Consider the following 22,848-nt stretch of genomic DNA (forward strand, 5'->3'; position numbering starts at 1 on the left):
GAGAGAGAGAGAGAAGCCGGAGGAGGGAGGAGTTCAAATATTCGTGGATGTTTGTGAACAACAAGATGATAAAATAGTAATGGCATATCTTTAAACAAATTATGTCAAAACCAGATCTTCCTTGTTTTATGTTGGAACACATTATAAATTTGCCCAAGGAAGTTGGCAGTGAAAATGCTCTCTTTTAAAAATAAAAATGGCCTTTCCCACAGATTCCACTATAACTCAATTCTCTTTGGAAATAAGATGGTCCCTTACCACTTACCTTTAATTCTTTATAATCACTTTTAGCTATTCTGTATTATCAATATATCCTTTTTTTTGAAGAAATTTATTTTGCTTCTTTTAAATATTAGTAACCCTCCAGTTCTTGTGGTGCTGGATTGTCAGTTTTAATTTTTATTTTATTTTATTTTTTATGTATTTATAAGCACGTAAGTATGTATCTAGTCTCATGTTATTCACTGAAAGATTATAACTTGCCCGGGACTATGTTGTGGAGAGAAAAGAGCATACTGACAAAGCTTTCCCCAACCTGTTTGTGAATTGCCTGACACCACGCTTAAGCCCGAGCTTCCAGACCAGACACCTTCTACATGCCAAGGGGTTTCCAGCAGTTTCGTGTTCCTCAGATGCAGATTATTTTTCCTCAGTGATGGGGCGGCCCAGGTTGGGTCTGATGAAAAAACCAACAGACCTGTTAGTTTGTCATTTTTTCAGGCCCTGTCATTTATATAATGTAATATTGTGAGTCACTTTAAATCCATTTAATCGTGGTCTAAATGTGTTTTCTCACAAATGACAAAAATTACATTTAATGTCTTTGTCCAGTTCCTTCATATTATACCATTTTTGGATCCCTATGGGTAAAATCAGCCACCATTTCCATTCTCCTGCCATCCTTCCATACCTAAATAAGAGCAGCATCTCTGACTCTTTATCACATAAGCTGACTGTGTACTAAAAACAACTGCATTCCCCTTTATAATACCTGTCCCTTTTGCTTACAGTAAAATTCCTACTTAAGCTTCAGGTCAACTATAAGTCAATGGTCCATGATGATAAAATTAAATTATGAATAAAAAAGATTCCTTTCCAGGCTAATACAAGGGGAGGGAGAAAAAGTTTATTATCTATAAATCACAGCAATAATTAGAATTTCTCTTATTTAGATGTTTCCCTGGGTCGTATCATAATATGAAAATGCCCCAATTCTAGTAAAATTTTGAAATTTTAAAATCGTTTATATTGCATAATTAATAAGATTTAAGTTATCATGTTGGTTGAATTATGTTCTCAAAACTCGTCTCTTGGATTTGTATTTATAAACAGCAGCTGTTTAAACTGTGTGAATTCCTAATAAGCTCACTTATTAAGTGGAATTAAACTATTCCTCATTTGCTTATAGCTTGTAGTAAAAGATCCACAGATTGTTGCTATAACTTACAAAAAAACGTATGTGATGAGATTGCTCTACAAATTATCTTTTAAAATTAATTATATTTATAGTAATCATCTTAAATTCCACCTAAAATAGTTTGTTGCACTTTTAAAATATGTGTACATTTCCAAGGACATTTAGAATACATTATATCTAAGAAAAGCACTAAAAAAGTAGAATCTTTTCATGCATAATGTTTATCGGTGCATCCCAAGTTTCTGTATTTGTGTTTCTTTTTACCCACTGCAGTCTTCTGGTGGTAAATTATACACTCTGTACATGGAAAAATTTTCAATTTTAGTTATTGTTTTACTCTACAATTATATACTGAATTCGAACCATATGCTATGAACTATGCTAATCAAAAAGAACTGAGACAATTGGGAGAGAGGAAACACATTTTTTTTAAGTTTATTTACTTATTTTGAAAGAGAGAAGAGCGCATGCATGCATGCACATGTGTTCAGAGGAGGGGCAGAGAGAGAGAGAGAGAGGGAGAGAGAGAATCCCAAGGGGCTTGATCTGGGCTTCATTTGGGGCTTGATCTCACCAACCATGAGATCATGAACTGAGCCAAAATCAAGTCAACTGACTGAGCCACCTAAGTGCCAAAGGAAACACATTTGAATATACATATAAAGTAGTGTTATGAAAATATTATAAATTATATTATAAACCTCTTTATTTATATAATCTAATATATAATCTAATACAATTTTTGTAATATCTAATTGTTAGATTAATTATATATTAGAAAGTACTGTTTTCATACCATATTTGTACACTATAGTACTAATTAGGGTTTTGTAAAATACTCCAAATGGGCAATATAATATGCAGAATGATGTAACAAATATCTATATAGCCACTGCTCATAATTTAATGTTTTCATTAAACATAATTTGATGTTTAATGAAACATGTTTCATTGTTCATGTTTCATTTAACATAATTTAATGTTTTCATGTCTTTGCTTCATATTTTTTTGAAAAAATAAAGTATTACAGATAAAACTGAAGCTCTCTGCACAACTCTTTTGGGTTGTCTTTCCTCCTTCTTTCCCTAGAAGTATTCACTAACGTGAATTTCTGTTTTATTTATTGCAATTCATGATTTTATGGTTTTAATACATGGGAATTCTAAAACAATGCATAGCATTAATTTGCATACTTTTATACTTTTGTATATGGCATTCAACTTTATGTATCTTTACTTCTTTTCCCATATCAATATTATGCATTTTAGATTTATCCACATCAAATTAATTCTAATAATTTCCAAATAAAAGCATTGATTTTGTGACTACTTTTATGTTTCCCTATTAGTGTGTGGGAAGCATTTCTCTAGGATATATTAGAAATGGGATTTCTTGGTAGGGTATACGATAAATTTAGTCTGCAACCTTTCCAGAGAGGTGTACCAATTTACTCTTCCAACAACCCTGTATAAAAGTTTATGTTTCTTTCCATGCTTGCCAATCGTTGTATTTGCAGACTTTATATTTCTTGCCAAACTGATGAGCATGAAGCAGTAAGTTGTTGTTTCGATTAGTAGAGAAATGGGTTCCTTTCATAGTTTTATCAGTTTCTTGATTTTTCCTCTTGTGCATATATATTGTTTGTATTCATAGACCAGTTTTCTACAAGCTGTCAATTTTTCTTTTCACATTTTAAATACTAAAGATCTAAAAACAAAGGTGCCCATGGATAGCCAGCTGAAGGACCATAATAATTTATAGTAGCTTTTAAAGTCTTTATGGTTGGGCGCCTGGGTGGCGCAGTCGGTTAAGCGTCCGACTTCAGCAAGGTCACGATCTCGCGGTCCGTGAGTTCGAGCCACGCGTCAGGCTCTAGGCTGATGGCTGGCTCGGAGCCTGGAGCCTGTTTCCGATTCTGTCTCCCTCTCTCTCTGCCCCTCCCCCGTTCATGCTCTGTCTCTCTCTGTCCCAAAAATAAATAGACGTTGAAAAAAAAATTAAAAAAATAAATAAATAAGGTCTTTATGGTTGTCATGAGAAGCAGATCAACTAAAGTTGATAAAGCGTTTATCAAGCCTGGCACATGATATGTACACAATAACATTCATCACCACATCATCATCAATCATTATCATCATCATCATTATACTTATTATTATACTTATTATTATTATTATTATGTATCAAATTTCTGTATATATGTGTATCTGTGTCCAAACTCCGTATTTAATCACCAACTTTCTTTGGGTTATTAGATAAGTGGTATTTATTTTCTATTCCTCTAATTTTATATTTTTGTACAATTTTGTTTACATGTGTGCTTTGTAAGAAGCATATAATAGGACTTTAGTTTGTTCAAATCCACTTATTTCTAACATTGTAGGTAAATGAAATACAGTTATAAGTTAAGTGATTACTAATATATGTAGGCTTAATTATCTTACCTTATTTTATAATTTGATTATCTGTCATCCTCTTCTTTTAATTATTTTTTTCTACTTTCTTGTCTACTATCGCACTGATGAAAGTTTTCTACATTTTCCTTTCCCTTGTGGTATTTGGAAGCCATTCTTACAGCAGTTGCTTTTATGTTTTTGACATACAATCTTAACTATAGACTTTTCTATCAAGGCTTAAAGTTTATGATTATTTTTATTCTCCTGAACACTACAAGCTCAGCATGCTTTAATTACTTTTGTGTCACTCTTCAGTCTCGAAATGTCTGTAATTTCATGTATATTTTGATTGCCATATAAAAATGTAATTTGATTTTTCAGTGGAAATAAATCGCATTTTTTTTTCTTTCCCTTCACTCTACATTTCTTTTTGCACAGTGGGTACTTTTTTCCTAACTGTCTCTAATGATCCCTGAGGCACTTTAGGTTACAACTAGGTCTAACGATTATGTATTATGGGCTCCTCACCATGTGATACTGGAGATATTGTGGATGCAGCCTTCAGGGTGGCACTCAGCTCAGTTTATGGACCCAAGACTGAATGTTGCCTTCCCAACCCTGTCCCACTAGCCAGCAGTATCCCAGGCAAAAGAGAAAATGACTAGCATGTTGGAATTCTGTCCGGCTGGGTCAGTGGAGCATGTGACATTTGCTCTTGGGGTTGTGGGTTCGAGCCGCATGTTGGGTGTAGAGATTACTTAAAAATAAAATCTTTAAAAAGATTACTAGCATATATTTGCAGCCCTACTTCATAAGTGGAATACTGGAGGGTATCTGGGTGGCTCAGTAGGTTAAGCATCTGGCTCTTGGTTTTGGCTCAGGTCATGATCTCACAATCAGTTGTGAGAGGGAGCCCTGTGTTGGACTCCACACTGAGCATGGAGCCTGCTTAAGATTCTCCCTCCTAGAGAGCCAAAGTATAAGAGACTCTTAAAAACTGAGAACAAACTGAGGGCTGATGGGGGGTGGGAGGGAGGGGAGGGTGGGTGATGGGTATTGAGGAGGGCACCTGTTGAGATGAGCACTGGGTGTTGTATGGACACCAATTTGACAATAAATTTCATATATTGAAAAAAAAGGTTGTCAGTTTGTCTTTCATAATATTATTAATTAGTTCATATTAATTACATATATGTAATATAGATTTAAAAAATTGTTAGCTTTTCATGTAACTTGAGGCAACATGAGTTAAGTAAGTAACAGCCTGTGAATAATTTCTAGCTAAAATTATCCAAGATCGACCATATTTTCACACCCTCTCTTTCCTAATTTTCTTTATGGACTCACACTTAATGTTGAAGGTCATATATTTATCTTTTAGTCATTATTGTTTTCCATTTGCATTATTATGGCAATTAAATGAAAAAAAAGTGTCAGGCAATAAGATGTATTAAGTACAGTATGCCTGAGGACATAATATTAAACACAGATTCTGCTATTACTATCAAAATGAATATTAAAATCACAGTGCCACTTTGAGGATAACGCTACTTTAGAGAATATTTTCCAATAAGCTTACCATATAATAGGAGATAATTATACTGACCTAATAAGGTTTCTGTGGAAGATAGCTAATAAACTATTGAAAACTCTATTCAGATACAAAGTTCTTCAAGACAACATTATAATCAGGATTATTGACAAAAACCATCAAAAATGAATATGATTTCTTGATAAAATTAAATCTAGCAATGAGAAAAAGAAACAATCTAACTCACATTATTTGGTTTTTCAAATAATAACTTCAGACCACATTCTGAGAATGCTCAGACCCCATTCCCTCTAAGAGGTTGGGCATACATAGACTTAATGTCAGAGGCTGGGTCAACAAAAACAACTGCAGTAATTATCATGATTTTACCATCATCAGAGTTGAAACACTTTGAAAACATAAGCATTAAAAATAGACGTTTAGAATGCCAGAAAGTTCTGTGACTGAAAATGTTCCATTGGCCTTAAAACAGTGTAATCAGTATGTCTCATGCCTACCTCAAGAGCCTTGTCAACATCCTATTTTGTCCATTAAGCTGCAGAGTAAGAATGGGAAGATCATTAATCAAATTGGTGTCATGTATATGTATATGTAAATTGCAAATGGATGTGCAGGGGAATTCTGAATGGATATGCAGGCAAGATTTAGATGACAAATGTGTAGAAAGCCTTAAGGCAATACTGAAACTTTTAGACCTTTAAAAATTCAAAGGATGATCTTTAAAAAGATAACTCCCCATATGGTTTTTAGAGGCTATAAGTAAACATTAAAATTTAATCAGCTTAGTATTCATAAAACAAAACTATAGGTATCAGACATGATATCTTAAATCAAAATACAGATAGAAAACTCAGCAATCTGTTAAATAAACACCGTAATGCCCTAAACATGTGACATTTTCATTTTCATTTCATTTCAAAAATTTTATCTTGGATAATCAGGATCCTGAAATTAAAATATTTTTATTTCAATTCTTCAGAATATCTGCATCTTGTGAAATCTTTTATCCATGCCTTTTTACCACCCTTTTTGACAGCCTGGGATAGCCACTGTGTCCCTTTGTCAACTATAGCCAAGCACACTATCAACGAAACAGAAGCAGCTGGTCATTAGCCACCTCTAGAATTTTACCTGGTCTTCCTCTTGCTGAAATCTACCAGCAGTGATGTCTTGTTTTATTTTTATTTGTTTTTCACATTAGCCATTTGAATGTGCTTTTGGTTTGTGGAGCTTACTTTTTTGGGAAACCTAGACTAACATCACAGCTACAGTAAAATATATACTCACTACATTTTCATCATCATTCTCTGTATTGCTTCCAAAATGTGTGCGTCTCTGCTATCAACCACTTCCCAAAACTAGATTCTACATTTATTATTCAAAATAATGACTATACCTATACCTCAGACTAAATTTATCTTTAATTTTTTTTGAAATTATAATGTATGCTCAAACGAATATACAAATATATAGTAGTGCATGTACGTGTGTGTATATGTGGAATGTGGTGATTAGGGAAGGTGGCAATGTGGGATGACTCCTAAATGTAAAAGAATTAATCTATATTTAGATATAGTGAATAAACCTAATTATCATTGTCCCTATGAAAGTCATGAGTGAAGCAGTCAAACTCCAATATCACTGCTTTACAGGTTATCTTGGCTCTGAGAACAGTGGGGAACTCTTTCAAATTCTGAGAACAAAGTTTATTTTTAACCATATGGAGTAGCTACCTATGTGGTATAATTTGGGAAATACCACATGACTGCCAGTGACTATATCATGGTGGCACTGTAAGAAATGTCCATCACAGGGGTGCCTGGGTGGCTCAGTCGGTTGAGCTTCTGACTTCTGCTCAGGTCATGATCTTGTAGTTCATGAGTTTGAGCCCTGTGTCAGGCTCTGTGCTAACAGCTCAGAACCTGGAGCCTGCTTCAGATTCTGTGTCTCCCTCTCTGTCTCTCTCTGCCCCTCCCCTGCTCATGCTCTCTCTCACTCTCAAAAATAATTATGCATTAAAAAAAGAAATGTCCATCACAGAGAAAATAATATTTATTCAGCCCATATTTATTGAGCATGAAATACATATTTGGGAAAGTACATAATCCTTAGAAGATTCAGGATATCTTCAGAAACAATGTATGTTTCTCTAGAATAGGGAAATGTCCTGGCAAATGTCTATAGTCTCTTCCATTACTGCAGTATTTTCCAAAGTCTTTTCTGCAATGTTAATGGGTTATATAAATAAGATTCATTATCAAATAATTTGAGGGAAATAAATTATTAAGTTTCTTTCCTCTGGGACTTTGTAGTGTTTTTCTGTGTTAATGTGCATAGAAAGGGGATATTACAAAGTTATGTTAACATTTTCTAAACTCATTTAAAAATGATTACTTTTGAGATGCACACCATTCTTTGATACTAGAAAGGTAAGGCACTTTTGAGAGGTAAGAACTGTTGTAGGGAAATAGGTAATGTTTTCTGCTGAGACAAGGTTCAGTCTTTATTAATCGTGGTTTCCATTTAACCAGTCTTTCCTCAAGGAATCAAAAACATCACATTATACTTTTCTTTGGTCCCCACTGTAATCCCTTTGGGCTCTCTTCCAACTTAAATGGTGAGATCAGACAGCCAGGGCTGTGGTTCTGCTTTGGAGGCTCCCTAGACTGAGAAGGGTTGGCACAAGAGGTTCTTGGTGTTGGAGAAAGTTATCTGACTTCTTGCTCCAGTCCTCACACTCATTTGCTTTTCTGCCAACTGAATTAGCTTTTTCTCACTAGGGGATAAGATTAATAGATATGAGGCCAAAATGGTCATTTACCTGCTTGGACTTAAGCTTACCTTTAGCAATGACATAGAGCCCTTCATCTGATCCTGTATAGCTCATGTAGGTCTTCCAAAGGTGTTTTGATCTCAGCCTGATAATGTTTATTAACTAGGCCTCCAAATCTATGCATACATTTTCCTTGGGTGTCGCATAGGGCAATAGAAGACAAATTAAAGATAAATTATTAGTGGTCCAGGTCATTTGTTTCCCACATCTCAACTAATTTCCCCATAGATTCTTAGAAAGCAGTTCTTGATGAATCAGTCTCCTATCTCCATATTTCTTGCTATCAGCACCACACTCACAGCCACCAAATTTCAACATCTTAGACCTTTCCTTCCCATTCCTTAACCTCTAATTCAATGTCATTTCTTTTAAAACGTTTCCCAGATTTTCTTAGTTTAGGTATGTTGGTCCTATGAATAATCTATTATACACATCTTCACTAGATGATGAGTTTATTGAGGAAAAGGACTGAGTTGTTCATCTTTGTGTTCCTAGAAACCGATATAGTAGTAAATATATGTTGACAAAGAAATACAGAAACAAATGTATAAATGATTTAATAAATAAATTAACATATGAAAGAATTCAGGTTTTTCTTTTATAATTTTCTGATCCATTCTTAATAACATTATACTTTTACCTCAACCATAGCCATAGGCTTTTATAATGAATATCTTGTTCTTAGTCTCTCCCATTTCAATCTATTATACCCTCTACTGTCTTACTTATTGTATTGTATCATTCCCCTGACAATTTCACTCTTCTCCTGGAGAATTCTCAATGCCTCCCAAATGATATAATCCATGATAAAACAGAAACAAAAACAGGCACACTCTCAACTTCTCTCTTGTATAATAATGGTACAAGTTAGCTGGAATAGGATAAACTCTTCTCTCTCTCTGTCTTTCATGATGTCACTGGCTCTCCCATGGGTCTACTGTCTTCTCTTAACTTTCTCTGTCCATCAGATTCCTGAGCCCATTTTTATTTTCCAGCCATGGCCATCATGTCCCCTTCAGATTCTTCTCCAGATTATGACAGTTGAGCTTTAATCTCTACCACTTAACCGGCCTATTCTTAGTGCATTTCTTAACTTAAGCTCACTGCCTCAGCTTGATCATTTGCACAAAATATTTCAATATGTGTACAAAATATTTGCTCTCTAGAGAAGTGAGGCAGCATCTTATGATTAAGGAACATGTCTTTGTAAGACCTATCTTAGCAGGGCTGTGGGCAGGGTGGGTGATCTGAGGATAAAATGTGGAATGAAAAGTGCTGGTGCTGGATCTCGTCTGCATGGCTAACTGTTCCAAGCTATCTGTCCTTGGGAAAGTTTCTTAATCTTTTGTTACCTTAATTTCTTCGTTTGCACACTGGTAATTCAAATAGTATCAACCTGGGATGTGAGGATGATGTGGCTGCAACATCTGCCACCCCATTGATTGCCAGGGTTGATTCTTCTGATCTGGCTGGCTAGGCAGATGTCCCCTTCCTCCCTTAGTGCTCCATGTGCATCCTTCTAGAAAATGTGTGCTCAGTGGGAGAGGATGACCTTCCCAGATAGAAGAGGATGGTTCTTGGGTCAAGGGTATATGAGAAGCTTCGCCCCTCTGCTAGAACCTCCAAACAAGTTCTTTACTAAGACAAACCTCATAGGACTGGTGTAAGTATTAAATGACTATACATGTAGCACGTAGAATAATACTGACCCACGATATGTACTATAAAGTGTTAAAGGGTCAATTATTTTCTAATTCCATCAAGGCTTAGGTTAAATAAAACCTTCAAAACAAATTTATCTGTAGACCGCACTCACTACCATTCTTGGGACAACTAAAGTACAACTGTTATTTCTTCTCCCCTGGGATTGTCCTCCCTGTATTACATTACACAGTTCAGGCTTTCTCCCTCATCTGTGTTCTTATTTGACCCTCATGCCTGGAAATAATACATATCAAATAATTGCTTAATTTAACTCCAAATGGAAATCTTAGCTTTGAATTATGAGTGTTTGACAAGTATAGTACTTTCTTTCACTATTTGCAGGATATACGTTTAATATTAAATAGGATTAGATCATTGCAATACCTTCCCCCCCCCCCACTTATAAATTGCTGATCTGAAAATGGAAACTCAGCACCTCATCTGGTCCTCAAGCTCTCTCTGCTAAGAGTCTTAAGTGTTGTCCCTTATTTATTAGACAAGAATAGAGTTAATGTGCACGACTAACACTGGCAAATTCTGAGATGCCAGCTGATCAGGCTCCTATTATGAATAATTATCTTATGAAAGACTCGTGGTTGTTTAAATTAGATGAATAATTGAAATAAAATGCCCAACTTACTAGTTAAAAAGATCAATTACTTGAGCATAGTTAACAAAGAGTCCTAACTCTAATGTAGTTGTTAAAGTTGTATAAATGCTCCTTAAACTTTGTACATAATAGTATTCAAGTGTCTTGTCTCAGGAAATATTTGTTTATAACAAATGCTTGGTTTCCAATGCCATTTATCTTTTTTTTTTTAGGTTTTTATTTAAATTTCAGTTAGTTAACATACGGTGTGATATAACTTCCAGGTGTAACCATCTATCTTTTAAAAGAAGGAAATAAAATGGTCAAAATATACTAAAAACAAAAATTGAAGGCTGCCCTAATGGTTAGAAAAACTCTTTATTGCATGACTAACCCTGTTTATGCCTAGTAGTGGTCAACATACAAATTCTGACCACCCTTTCTTTTATAATATAATAAATATAATATAATATAATATAATATAATATAATATAATATAATATAATATAAATAATTATTTTTGGTACTTCTTTAAAAACAATTAATCTCTTCTTTAAATAACCAAATATTTTGAAGGTATTTTATTGCCCACAGACCCACCAGAATTTTATCTCTCACAGATAGAGAATCCAAACTCATCTTCACATCTAATTAAAGACCCCATTGGTTGATTTTAAAAAGTGAATTCTTGCATGACAAAAATAAGAATGAATAAAATCTTGAATGACTGAATAATCATGGCCAACAGGAAAGAAAACTCCCATCTGATACAGGATATCAGTTATTTAAAAATCAAAATGGCATTATCAATTAATCTAAAACAAACCAACAACAAGCTCTGATTCCAGTTAGCCTAGACAGAAAAGTGAGAATGGCATAGGGAAACTCAGGCAATCAGCAGCAAACCTGGAATATAGGGCCAATGAGGGGAGCCAATATACAGGTTACACAGGATTTGACCATTCTCAGAGAGATGCCCACTGCTGCCACCAAGAACATCTGAACTTTACCAACACACAGCTAGCTAGACACTCGCTGTCTCCCCCACCATACTCTCCACCCAGCCAACTTTCTCTGACTGGTCCCACTTCAAACGATTCTCAATTGAAATATATTCACCACAGATTTCTACATATTACAGATAGTGTTTCACTTGTTTCTAGACTATTATGAATTTTTCAGTAATTGTTACAGTTAGAAATACCATTCAGTGTGTGTGTGTGTTTGTTTGCATTTGTAGTTTTGGTATGTATGTGGGGTTTTTTGTTGTTGTTGTTGTTGTTGTTGCTTTTGTTGTTGTTGTTTTTAAGATTTTCCCAACTTGGAGTGCCTGAGTGGCTCAGTCAGTTAAGCATTGGACTCTTGATCTCATCTCAGGTCTTGAGCTCAAGGTCATGAGTTCAAGGCCTGCATTGGGCTTCAGGCTGGGCATGAAGCCTATTTAGAAAAAAATTAAAATTAAAATTAAAATAAATAAATAAATAAATAAATATTTTCACAGCTCTTATAATCCATAGCTAGCTAGAGATCCTAACGATGATGTGGAGGGGAAAAAACACAATATTTAATTGGAATTTATGTCTCAATAGCAAACACAGTAATGATAATTCAGTAAAGAAGATAGTCAACAATCATATAAATAAAACATAACTCAGTAACAGTCAACAGAACTGGGAAAGAGATAACTTTTTAAATACGTAAATCATCTTTACATAAGTATATATATCTCCTGTGTGTTCAAGCGGAGACATGTTAGCCAGCAGCTGAAGCTAGGAGGTCATCCCGTAACAGCAAAACAGACTGGACCACATAAATGTGGAACTGGCAATCTTGCTCTCTATCACAGTGTCCAGACCACTGAATTCAACTCTTAAATATGCAAGCAGTAGTTTGCTGCTAAAATATTTAACAACTGAGCTTTCTAAGTGCAGCTCCAATGTGAATGTTGGTTGATATTTTAATTTACATTACAAAGGAAGATATACGTATAACAAAGGTGTATACCAAAATTTCAGCTGTTTGTCCATGATGTGAATGACTACTTTGCTTAATTAGGCAATAATGCTTGAATACTGAAGAATATTTCCTCCATTTATTATTATTTTTGCATTGTGAAATCTGCAGAACCCACACTCTGTTGAGACTTCATTAGTAGCATTTTAATCCATTAAATGTAACTTGAGAATTTATTCAGGTTTATAGCTTATCAAGATATTTCTAGTGGATTATATATCTAGTTTATACATGTGTTAAGATGGTGGTTCCATTTTTACTTCATCTTTTACCATCTAAATATAAAGATGATTAATGAATACAGTGCTAGAGATAGTACTTCATATGTTTATATACAAAGATAAAATATTTTTCAATAACTCGTTGATGCTTCATTAAAATTTATTTTATTAAGTAGTAAGAAAGAAATATAAAGTAGTCACTAAAGTGTGCTTCCGGATCTCATTCTGGCCAGGGTTCCTTTGAGAATGTAATGGACATATAAATATGCACACAACATTAAATATCTGGGGATTCAGTAATCCAAATATTTTAAAAATGCACATACACATATATATGCACTCATTTTCTATCTGATCCAAGCATTCATTTATTTTGCTGAAGGACAAAGACATGCTAAGTTCCTTTTTCATAGCCCAAATTGATTTATACTTACAAATGAATAAAAAGCATAATGTAAATAACTAATACAATTTAAAACTTCCTATCTTTTCTCAGAAAATTAAACCGAAGTATCTAATCAGTCCAATGTGTTTAAATAGACTAAACCTGATTTAATTATGTGGTTTCTTTCTTTTAAAGTGTGCCTTTGGTACTAGATGTGACTCATTAAAAGTTGTGATATGCCTTGCCAATAAAATCTAACAGATTGCACATTAAAACCAGGTAATTAAGTTAATATACAAGACACATAAACTCACACATTCCATTTTGAGCTTCTAATCAATCAGACACCAAAGGTAAGACAAACATTTGAAGCCAAATGCTTCAAATCAGCATATATACATGATATGTTTAAAAAGGCAAACTTACTTCATTATTTTAGCACATGTAACACTGTTAAATGCTAAATCACAGAGGAAATTTTCCTCTTACCTTGTAAAAAGAGGCATTCATACTGAAACAAGAATCATGTTACTAGCATTGTTCAAATACAAAAAAATCTTACCTAGGAACCAGGATGATAGCAGATAAAAATAGTACAAATGTGTTTCCATTTCCCTAGGCTAAAATCTAAAATAGTGACAAAAATATAGAAAGCTACCGTAATGTATATATGTCTGGTTTTTAACCATCAACATTTGAACATTCTTCCAATTTGGGAGGAATCCTCTGCATCACTTGAATGTTCATAGAAGGCAATGTTCTGAATTCAAAAACAGAAAGCCTCTATTTACCCCCATGCAGCTGAAGTTATACTTAATTATGCATAACCGTATGCTCAAGTCATTGCTGCTTATACTAAGAGTCCTGGTGTTAGCATGAAGATTTGAGCAGAGTTTAGAAGCAGTTCAGTGGAGTCCGGGAGACTCCACTTGCCAGATCCTCCTGTACTGTCCAGTTATTCTGACCAAGCTTATATTGGGTTATGAGGGTAGCTATGTCTTCTGTCCTACCCCTTGGTATCTGACAGTACCCCAGTTCTGATTTTCCAGATGCATTGTTGTTTCCAAGTATTTCTCCATATCCACTAGAAATTTCAGGGGCGCCTGGTGGCTTAGTCGGTTAAACGTCCGACTTCAGCTCGGGTCATGATCTCGCGGTCTGGGTCCGTGAGTTCGAGCCCGCATCCGGCTCTGTGCTGACAGCTCAGAGCCTGGAGCCTGCTTCCGATTCTGTGTCTCCCTCTCTCTCTGACCCTCCCCCGTTCATGCTCTGTCTCTCTCTGTCTCAAAAATAAATAAACGTTAAAAAAATATGTATATAAAAAAAATTTCATTTGGGGCTTAATTTGGAAGTGTTTTCTGTTGCTTAAAACCAAACAGTCTTACTGATACATATTTATAGGGTAAGGAGAGTAAAAATATGTGGCCATCATATGAAAGAGAACAATAAAAGTACACTATATCAAAATAAAGTATAACACATTTCAGGAATAGATGATACATACAAATAAATGGGAAGAGATGAAAGAAATAGCCTTATAAAATGTCTTTGGCCACAATAAACTAAGAAATATTATATATTCCTTTATAATCAATTCAGAAAGATTTTTTGAAATAAATGAAATAATGTTAGACACTATTTAAGGGGAAAGAGAAAAGGAGAAAGAAAGTCAGAGATTTTGGTAGTCTTTAAAGGAAAATTATTCTCTGAGAATAATAATTGCTTTGAGAGGAGGAAAAAAAATAAAAGATAGGAATAAAGAAAAATTGACATTAGGCTTCCTGGAAAGAAGTTCAGAAAGTTGTTTGGATTTTTTAAAAAGAAAGAGGAGAGGAATGCTTATTTAGTAAAAGGATTTGATGTATAGAATAAGGACCTGGGATTGATCTATAGTGGAATAGGAATACAGAAATAAGCTTCTAGGAGGTTGGAGTGGGTGTGGTATGTTCAAAATAACCTGTACTGGAACAGCTTTGGCAGTGGAAAAAACCGTAGATTGCTAGGGCAGAGGCTCAGTGGATGAGAAAAAGAATACTGTAAGAATGTCTTGTGAAATGACAATTTCAGAAGTAGGTCTAGAAGAAATGACATCTAGAATAGTGCTGAGGATGACAGAGGAAGTGGGTCTGAGGGAACCATATGAAGAAGCAGCAGGGTTTTATAATCACATGTATATGACAATCAAAAGAGAGATGCAATGAAAATCCTTTATGTCCTTACCTGAGCTGTCAGCAAAATGATACCTTTCTATCCAGTTGGTCAAATGTTACACAAGAAAAAGTCAGGAAAAAATATGAGGGGAATTTATCTTCGTCATGTGTAGTTGAGGTTGACAATAGATCACCCAATCAAATTTGAAGTGCAAACAGATGCTATAGAAAACTGGGCACAAAACATGGGTGTGAGGTAGAAAGAGTGGGATAAAGTTATCACCAAATCAGAAGACTTGAATTTTATGGATATGATAAGCTCTGGTTATACCCCATCCTCTGGCTGCTGCATCGGGTATAGTCTTTCTTCTCAGATAGAAGTAAGGGAGAAAACTATGATTTTAAAGCTGAAATCAGAGGAATAAGACTCATTAGGCTGACACTGGAAGAATAAAGTTATTATTATTATTATTATTATTATTATTATTATTAAAATCTGTTAACTGTAGATCAGTCTGAAAGCTGAAGAAAGTAATGACTTTTGTTTTCAATGATGTAATTGTCAAGTCAAACAATAGTTTTTTTTTGTTTTTAATTTTTTTTAATGTTTATTTTTAAAAGAGAGAGACAAAGCATGAGTGGGGAGGGGCAGAGAGAGAGGGAGACACAGAATCCGAAGCAGGCTCAGAGCCCAATGCAGGGCCTGAACTCACAAACTGTGAGATCATGACCTGAGCCAAAGTCGACGCTTAACCGACTGAGCCACCCAGCAGCCCTAAACAATAGTCTGTTTTTAAGCTCTAAACTTAGTATACAAAACCCCTGACCAAAGTTCACTGTGTCTCCTGATTGAATATTTTATCTTAATATTTTAGAATACAAAGGTTGCCTTGGATAATACTCCTAGAACCATCTGCTATTTTCAGTGATCAAAATTTTAACCAAGCTATAACAAAAAAGGGAAAGAATTTCACTCTGTACTACTAAGAAGCTGTCACTCTTAGTTAAAATAGATAAGCTGATATAAGGTGAGAGCACCATCTTCAAAATTTAAGTTGACAGTCTTTAAAAGAAAATGTACACCTTTTCATCTGCATTTTTGTGTGTGTGTGAAATGGAGTGTGAAAATCCACATGTGGAAGCGTAAGAAGAAAATAACCAGGAAAATGCCAGAGTAGTGTGAATGGACCTAAAGAGAGATGTTTGACATAGCTATGTCAAGGAAGTTTTTTTCCAAAATATTGCAACAAGCTGTGTCCTGAAGAACAGTTAGAATCTGGCCAAGTAAACAATGGCCAAAAAAATATTCAAGATAAACCAAACTATATGCATAAAAGCTTCAGAGAAAAAAAAGAGCTGGAGGCCCACTGAAAATTTAGAGGGGACTAGAGTGTAATGAGTAAAGAGAAAAATTGGCTTCAGACAAGTAGTTATGGGTAAAGCCTGAGAAACCATGTTAAGGATTTGAATTATATGCTGACTAAAATAAGAAGTCACTGAGAGGTATAAAGTTGAGGTTACATATGAAAAATAGTAGAGGAGAGTAACAATGGAAGCAAGGGAAGCAGTAAACATATTGCTATAGTCCAAGAGAGATGGTGGCAACTTGGATTGGGTAGTGGAAGTGAAGAATAAGAGAGGATGGTTCAAACCAAAAGGATTTACCGGGGGATTTCAAGTCAGAGTTCAGGAGAGGGACAAGTAATGAAGGACAATACCAAGACTTCTGGCCTGAGCAACTAAGTGGGGCAGAGGTGGCGGTAGTAAACAGATACAAAAAAATTCAGTAGTGGATATGGAAAATTTGAGATGTTTGTAGCTTATATGTGTGATAACGTAATTAAACAACTGCATACACAAGACTTAAAATAAAGAAATATCTTCACTAGAGAAATAAAGTTGGAAGCAGGCAAACAAAAGGCTTTGAGTGCTTGTCAGAATGGATAAAGGTGAAAAGTAAAATACAAAGAAAAGTATGCCCAGGATTGAGCCCCAGCATCATAGGAGATGATTAAGAAAGTTCAGATAGGGAAGAGGAAAACCAGGAGAATGTGCTACCTCTTTTCATAAATAAATAGAATGTTTCTAGAATAGATTCTTAGGCCACAAGGAAAATCTCAATATGTAATAAATTAAGAACATGGCTTTAGTAAACTGATGTAAAAATATAAATTTATATCAAACCCTCAAAAACATCCAAACAGAAAAAATTGATAAGTTGGACTTTTATTCAAATTAAAAACTTCTGTATTAAAAGACATTATTAAGAGAAGAAAAAAAAACAGATTGGGGTTAGATATTCGCAAAACATGTGTTAGGATGCAAAGCAACAGAAAGTCATTCATTCATCGCTGCTTGGAGTGCAAAATGGTACAGCCCCCTCCAGAGACAGTTTGGGTGTTTCTTACAAAACTAGATACAATTTTATCATACTATTCAGTAAGTGTGCTCCTAGGTATTTACCAAACTGATTTGAAACTTTATGTCTCCACAGAAATCTCCACATGAATGTTTATAGCAGCTTTATTCCTAATTGCCAAAAACAGGAAGCAAGCAAGATGACCTCTGAAAGGTGAGTGGATAAATAAATTGTAGTACATTTATACAATAGAATGTTATTCAGTAGTAAAAAGAAATGAGCCATCAAGTCACAAAAAGGGTATGGATAAATTTTAAATGAATATTGCTAAGTAAAGAAGCCAGATTATAGACTAGCTTGATGGCCAAGTATGTGATGTTCTGGAAAAGGCAAAACATAGAGACAGTAAAGAGATCTATGGTTGTCAGGAGATCAGATGGCAAGAAGAAGGAACATGAATAGATGAAGTACAAGAGATATTTTAGGGCAGTAAAACTATTCTGTATGATACTTTCATTGTGGATACATATACTATACATTTTCAAAATCCATATAACTTTATAGCACAGAGTGAATCTTCATGCAAATTTTTAAAAGTCTGTGAGAGGTTAGGGGATCCTAGGATGGAATATAGAACATAACCATACAATTTAACCATATGAAAACTATATGAAACAATCTCACTAAAGGGAGTAGAGATAAAAAAGTACTAAATAACTTTGGTAATGAGTGGAATCTGTAAGACTAAAGGCAAAAGAAACAGTACATAAGAATTATAGTCTAGTTAAGGTTGATCCCCATGGGGGTATGGGTTAACAATCCTGATTCTACTATACATGTATACTAGATTTGAAATATTAAGTAAATGGAGGGTAAATGTTGTGGACCAGGTTCCTTACTTTTAGAATGGGAGGTGACAGATAAACAAGGGGAACAGGATAAAACGATCCATGTGGTAATGGATTAGAGTTGGAGACATTAGCACAAACTCATGTTTAGCTTAATATAGATAAAGATAATTACATATAGAAATATGTACAGATATGTATATATACCAAAATAAATATAATATGCACATGTATTTCCTTGTTCTGTCATCGTCTTCTTTGCCTAGAGGCGATGAATGATACTCCAATAGCAATGAGCACACCTTAGTGCCTAGATCTTGGTTTCTAATACCATCCTTCAGCACAGGGAACCAGGATCTCCGGAGAAATGGCTCATTCTAGGAATGGGGCAGGAAATATAAAGATGAGCCTGTAGTGTCTTGTAGTGTCAGAAAATAAGTGCTAAAAAAGAAAACAAATAAACCACAATTATGGAGTTTTGCCAAAGGGATTCAGGAGCCAGTTGAAAGAGCTACCAGTAGCCAACGCTGAAACAACTTGAGCAAGAAAATAAGTGAAGTGGTATTAGATTATAAGCCACTGCATTAAATAAATATCCTTGAGTCCCTATTAATATAAATACATGATTGAATAGATTTTTAAGTTGAGAAAGAATAGAAATCTCCATTACAGAATAATTCCAAACAATTTCTATGTATAATCTGCCCTCAAAGAAATGGAGTATAACTGTCACTTTTTAAGAGTGGGTCATGTACGGTGACTTCTTTCCAAAGTGTACGGTATGCAAAAAGGGAAACAATGAATAACTTTACAGTAGAGAAACTTGGCAAACACTGTCTCACCAGGTGATCAAGGTAAATCACATTGATAATATGTGCCTTTGCTATGATGTAATGAAAAATGGCATTTTGCCTCTGTGGTCTTCCTCCCAAAAACCCATAATCTCAGTCTAACCACAAGAAAAACACAGGATAAAACCAGTTGAGGACCATTCTATAAAATACCCATCACTACTCTTCGAAACTGGCACAGCCTTCAAAAACAAGGAAAGTATGAGAAATTGTCGCAGGCAAGTGATAGTTAAGGAGACATGACAATTGAATGTAATGTGGTATCCTGAATGGGAGTCTGGAACAGAAAAAGGGCATTACGTTAAAAACTAAGGAAATATGAATAAAGTATGAACTTTAGTTAATAATGTATCGATATCATAAATTACAACAAATGTAGCATACTAATATGAAATGTTAATAAGCAGATAAATAGTATAGAGCATACTGGAAATCTCTGGACTAACATCACAGCTTTTCTGTAAATCAAATACTGTTCTACAATATAAAGTTTATTTGAAAAACAATACTTAAAAGAAGAAATTATATACTCTGAAGGCGAAATACTTTATCCTCAAAAATTTGGAAGAAAAATAATATATATATTGGAAAGGATACTGTAATTGTGTACATGGTATTAAGGCTGGTGTGTGAAATTTAAGCACAGCCTAAAGCTAACTCCCCTGTTGAAAATTCTTTCCTTCACCAAATATGTTAGGTATACATCCTTTTGAAGAGATGTGTCAGCAACTGCTGCTTCTTATGGATTATACCTAAATGCAATGAATATCTTTACATGTTTCCTCTACTGCTAGTTCTTTTTGCCTTTTTTAATGAAGATCTTGTGTGTTATTGCTTTTACCTACGCCCATTATTTTTGTTGAAACAATGTGCTTCTCTGTTACAGTTTCCAAGTAAGTAATCAGGAAAATATTCCCATTTCAGTAAGAAAATGCCACCACACAATGAATTCGCCTTATTTAATTTTTTCCCAAAGTATTTTTTACCTGAAACCAAAATAATGTATTGCTTGCTTTAAAAAAAATAATGTACAAATTTCACCTACTGCTGTATTTTCTTAAATATATATGAATGATAGATTATCTTATTCATGAAAGCATAAGAAAACACATATGTTCTGAGGCCATAGTTTTAAGATGATGCCAATCATGAAAGCCAAAAGATTGCACCAAAAAAAAAAAACAAAACAAAACACAAAACAAACAAAACCAAACCAAAGAAACAGAAAACCTGTCTTCATGATTAAGTATCACTCTCTGTTTTGGATATACATAATTAAAAATCAAATACGCTATAATATTTAAAACTGGATATTTGGGTAAGGGTAAGAATGTCTCACTAGTTGCTGATTATTTGAATTGCATTGATAACATTTTTTCTCTTGTTCACCCTGTGAAGTTCTTTAACCAAAGAAACCAATATGGTGATTAAGTGAAGCCTAGTGAAAATCAAGTCTCCAATATTTTATTAAGATAGTGCAAATTAAAGCATTTGGTAAGCTATGAAGTGGTGTGCAAACGGTACTGTTTAGTTATATTTTCATCCCTCTGAGAACATGAGTTAGAGAGGTGGGAAACCAACAGATTGTTAAAACTATGAAGGACGTCTCAGGTCAACTTTCACAAGACCAGAATTGAAATGAAAATAAAGTCCTCAAAAAAAGTGTCAGGACACTTGCCACCTTGTAGCTTCTACTTGTAGACTTTAGGGGATGTTCTAACATCTTTTTCTTTCACAAAGTGACCTAGAAAGTCTCAAGAGAGCCTTTGTAAGTAACTTCTGCCTTAAACTTTTCACTCTACTACCTAAATCCTTGTGCACTAACCTCTAAAACTTTCCTCCCTCTTGATAAAGTGTGATCAAATTAGATTAGATTATCATATCTTCCATTTTCCCGTCGTGGATGTTTTCATGGAGGTTGTGATTATGGAAGTTTTCACAGTCAAGCATCATTTGCCCAGTAAAGCACATATAAACAGTTCCAATTTTCTTTAAAGACAGACATATAAAATTGCATGGAATGCAGAAGCAGGGCAAAAATAGAGCTAAAAGTAAAATCACACTTATTAGCATTTATGAATGCTTTAACTTTCTGTTTTAAAGTAAACCCTATTGAGGATTTCTGTTTCATTTTCAATTTGTCCTCCCTTTAACTTTTTTCAAGGAATAATAATAATAATTATAGTAATAATAAAAATAACAGTAATATCTTGCAATATGTTATTTTATAACTCAGTTTAAAAATCCTATGATGTTATCAGAAGTCCAAATTTCTTAACATGACTCATATTTATTACTCTAGACCCATCACTTTTAGGGACCTCGTTGCACTCTGTACTTGAGCCTTTCCTGACTATTCATAATTCTGGAAGTGTAGAATGTTTTTAGCCTCTGGCCATTTGTGTGTGTTTTTCTCTGTATCTTACCTTCCTATTAACTCATTCATTCTGCAAATTGTGGCTAGAAAACAGCTTTTTTTGACCTTCAGATTGGGATCAGATGACCTTCTTTAAACCCAGCACTTTGTTATCAGGGTACATACAGTGTTGCAAAATTGCCTTAGTATTTATCTGTATTTATTACTACGTACAAAAAACCTTGAGTGATCCTTGAATCTACTCTGTCCATATTACCTGGTGCCATGCCTGACACATAGGAGATGATCAGTAAATACCTATGAATCAATGAATGGATGGGTAGATGGAGGGATGAAATAGGCATGGTGTTATTTTTCAGGACTAATTGACTTGCTTAGCCTTCATCATTTAATTATACAAGTGTTCTTGTGTATCTGTTATTGCCAGGAATGGTGCTGAGCAAATCATCCGTGAACATAGTGCTCAACTCCAAGGCTACATCAGGCCTTCTGAACCTTGTCACTACTGACATTTTGGGCTAGAAAGTTCTTTGTTGGTCGGGAAGGCTCTGTCCCCTGCATTAAAGGTTATTTTGCAGCATTCCTGGTCTCTACCTACTACATGCCAATAGTTCCTCAGTTACGACAAACAAGAATATCTCTAGACTTCACCAAATGCCCTCCAGGGGTCAATATTACTCTTGGCTAAGAACCATTGGGTTACACTGTATTGGTTTATACAGTTATTAACCTCGTATTTAAGATAAAGCGTTGTGATAGAAAATGTATAAGATGATAAAGGCAGAGCAAAGAATACATGAACCAACCTAGGGAACTAAGGAGAAGAGCAACTCTTCAAAATTCTAGTGAGCAAATAAGACGTGGCTCCTGCCCACAAGAAGGACACAATACAGTAATTACAGGAAGTGGGCAAATAGGCCATTAAAATGTAGTGTGGTAGAAGCAGCCACAGAAGCAGAGAATGATACAAACCCAGGAGGTTCACTAATTACGATTTTATGCCGCTACCCCTGAAAAGTGACATGAATAAGGGAAGTGAGTTACAAGGAGACAAAGATTATATTTATTAAGTATTTGCCACAGAGCAATCACTGTGAGTTTTGGAGTCCAGAGATGCTGTACATGACATAACAAAAAATATACACGTTGGTTT

At 34.7% G+C, this 22,848-nt stretch overlaps 1 long non-coding RNA gene across 3 annotated transcripts; it reads right to left on the minus strand.

Moving 5' to 3' along the window:
- Nucleotides 1-379: 379 nt before the first annotated feature.
- LOC109502781 lies at nt 380-14,243 on the minus strand. 3 transcript variants are annotated; one of them, XR_002744886.2, is made up of 4 exons: nt 13,673-14,243; nt 8,207-8,330; nt 5,863-5,900; nt 380-676 (listed from the first exon to the last, which is right to left on the minus strand). It is a non-coding gene; the product is annotated as an uncharacterized LOC109502781 (long non-coding RNA). The 3 variants fall into 3 exon arrangements; XR_006583420.1 differs by lacking the exon at nt 5,863-5,900; XR_002161621.3 differs by lacking the exons at nt 380-676; nt 5,863-5,900 and adding an exon at nt 7,400-7,585.
- Between the last annotated feature and the right edge of the window lie 8,605 nt (nt 14,244-22,848).

Source organism: Felis catus, chromosome C1, assembly GCF_018350175.1.
Source record: "Felis catus isolate Fca126 chromosome C1, F.catus_Fca126_mat1.0, whole genome shotgun sequence".
Lineage (NCBI taxonomy): Eukaryota > Metazoa > Chordata > Mammalia > Carnivora > Felidae > Felis > Felis catus.